This window comes from Ixodes scapularis, unplaced genomic scaffold (genome assembly GCF_016920785.2).
Source record: "Ixodes scapularis isolate PalLabHiFi unplaced genomic scaffold, ASM1692078v2 PGA_scaffold11__112_contigs__length_91849675, whole genome shotgun sequence".
Classification (NCBI taxonomy): Eukaryota; Metazoa; Arthropoda; class Arachnida; order Ixodida; family Ixodidae; genus Ixodes; species Ixodes scapularis.
The window spans coordinates 47,146,351-47,149,764 of NW_024609837.1; positions in this window are offsets into that span (position 1 = coordinate 47,146,351).

The window sequence follows — 3,414 nt, forward strand, 5'->3', positions numbered from 1 at the left end:
ACCGATCAAAAGAATTGGTATTCATCCCGTACGACACGCCCGTCCACCAAGCCGATTTGCACGAAGACGTCGCCAACCAGTTGCCCCCTTCTTGTGGCTGAATACGTCGCTCGTGCAAACGTCAAGCACAAAGTGCGTACTTCGAGTTGAATATGCACGCGGACGATTCCTTTACTAGGTGCGAATCTCGCCAAAGCGTGGTGCTGCCAGACTTCGACCCGGGATGCTTTTACTGGAGCAAAATCGGCAGCAAACTTTCCAACCTACAGTTTACCGGCTGCATAACTGCAAACGAAAGAGTTCCCCCCTCGCAACTTAACTCGGCATTCCTTCTGTCGTACATCCAGGGGTACCGCCGAACTAGCTGATTAAACGATAGGTTTTTTTTTTGGGAACATCAAACGCAGCGGCAACTTCAGCCCTCTTCGCGGCAGCAGCACTCTTCTTTGGAGCTTGAGCAGCATTCGTCGCGTCGGAGACGGGCGGGAAGTTCATCGTCGCCGCCATTCTTGCAAGCTAGCACGGAGCGTGTGAGCCTCTTAGGCATTTACACGCGGGACCACGTGAACGCCGGTGGCAAGGAGGGCGGAGGAGGGAAGCGCCGCGCTGATTTGCCGCGGAAAAAAATACGGAAACCTACGTCACGACCCGGGAAGGAGAAAGTTGAAAATTTTTCAACTTTTCACCCCGGGTGCCGGAAGCCGTAATTACGTCACTGCCCATACGGAGAGAGCGCTGACGTCACTACGGGTTCCGGCGCCCGTATTTGTATTTCAGGTCTGTTTGAACCGCGCTTAAGGGATTTCAAGTTTGTGAGCTAGCGGGCGGATGACTCCACTGCCGAGGGGGGTCGGACGTGCAGGTTGGCCTCCAGAGGTAGAGTGATGTTCACGTCATGTTTTCCGGACACTAACTTTATCGTGAGCCTCCTGCAGCAGCTTGCTTTGGGTTTAGCAGCCATCTCAGAACCATCCAGTCAACGAATCCTAGAGGGTTTTCTTAACACCAGTCGAAAAGCTCGGAGCTCAAAGCAAACATGAGCATACCAGAACAAGCGCATACACAACACATGACACATTCCGAACGAAGTTCGCAATACAAGTGAAAACAAGACAAGACACGTAAGAAGGCACAATCACAGGACCTAGCGCGTACACGAAAATTCAGTAATCAAAAGGAAGTACGCAAATACATAAAATACAGAAAAATACATAAAATACAGCAAATACAGAAACAAAAGCATACCCCACACAACACGTGGAAACCATTCCCTAATTCACTGACACTGGCTTTCTTCTGTTACCCGCTGCCGACGGCATGAGCTTCAGGCAGGACGGTCCGTGGGCCAGGGTGCCGTAAACATGTCAAAGAAAGACGCGAAACGCGTCCCTTGACACCCCGAGCTAGGGTTTTCGCGAACCACCTCGAGGGAAAGCCCTCATCCGCCTCGCGGTGACGACCAGCGGTCGACCACACCGGGGGATCTGCCGAGGGGCCCAAAAACAAAGAAAGACCAAAACAAGAAAGCCGGGAAGGCATAACCTCTCGACAATATTATCAAAACCATAGTTTGTACAGTAGCTGTCTTCGCTTTGCAAACTTGTATTCTTGTGTTTTCAGAAGTTTTTGAGAGTTTTAAAGAATGTCTTTCTAAACACGGACCAACAGTGCACCACACAAAAACTAATCACAGCTGCGTGTGTACTAAGGGAAAATAACACATTATTAATAGTAATATTATATATTTTGCTCGAAAACAAAAGTTTTCTTGTTATTGAAAACCGAGAAGGAGTGCTTTTTTAAGTAGGCCCATAATTCTAAATACGTGATTTTGTAAAAATTAAACTTGTGTTCCTCTTCAGTATATCTGTTATGTTACGTACGTCGTAATGGGGTTTGATTCTGCTATATTCTGGAACACGGCAAACATTTGAAGAAATAGAATATCGTGTTTATTGTATAATATGAGGTTGGTATGTCCCAATGTTGATAAGGATACTTATTATACAGACATTGGGATAAAGAATTTTAAGGTATGGTATTACTTTATATAGAAGCTTTTCCAAGAAATGGCGTACGACGACTAACGGTATCTTGAAAGGTATGCTGAGGAGCGTAGCTTACAACTCAAAGTTCCTTGCATATTAAAATTTGTGTAGAATGAAACGCTTCAGCTGCCCAAATTTGACACACTATTCATGCACGCCATTATCACCAGGCACACCTAGGACCACTCACTTAAGAATCCCAAGAGTGTGTTTACGTCTGTTAGGATAAATGAACGGTCTGAGATGCCCAAAAAGAAAACCTGTTAAGGAGAAAGCGTACGATGGTTTTACCTACCAAAGATATTCGATAAGCTTTACAAAAGCAAACATTATAAAATGTGCGCTAAAAAAAAAACCTTAAATATGTTTGCTAAGGCTCATTCAAGAATGGATAAAATTGTATTTTGTTGTTTGTTTCATATGCAAAAACCTTAAATATGTTTGCTAAGGCTCATTCAAGAATGGATAAAATTTATTTTGCTGTTTGCTTCATGTGCTAATTTCTGTATTCCTGCTTTAGATTTGATGGTCGTGTGGTGTTGTCTCACACTGTGATTATTGATAATCAATTGACTTTTTTATTTCTTTGTATCAGAATAAAAATTTTTATCGCACTTTTAATTTTCCGTTTCACTCTTCAAAAGCAGTATGCTCATCAATATAATTTTCATCATACCAGGCCTAGATGGTTATTATAAACCCTTCTCTGTACGTGGTTTTATGTGTTGGTGCAATAAATATTAATATTGTATTTATGGTATTTAAAAATAATAAAAACGTTCTTACACTTTCAAGATTCCTTTAAAATTTTCCCTCGTACATTTAATAGAATTGATGTTAATATTTAATTGAAATAGCAGTATTCCAAACATTTTCTCGGAACAAAGAGTAATTTAATCACTTCTTTGATGACAGTAACTGATGTACCTGTCATATCCGTTTTACTCTAATTACATGTAATTTGTGCTATATATAACGCCCTAAGAATACCGTGCACCAGCTTTCTATTATAGAACAAGCACAGCCAAAGCAGTAATGTGCTTAACTGGCTGTACAAATAATAGGCCAGGAAACGCGAAAATAATATACACCTAATCAACCATCTTTGTACATGGCGCAAGCAAATCACGCGACCGAAATCCTATTCTAATAAGGATCACTGAGAAGGAAAAATTAACCATGTAGAGAAATATAGGGTTAATTGATATGGAATTTTTTTTTTCAAGAATGCGGAAATTTTAAGATAGGTGTTATGAAACAAAGTGATCAATTTAGAGATGTAGCGCAGCAAAACAAATTCACAAAAAACACATTTGTTTTGTACTTTTTAATTATCTTCTCTAGTTTTAGGTAGTTGCGTGCGTGT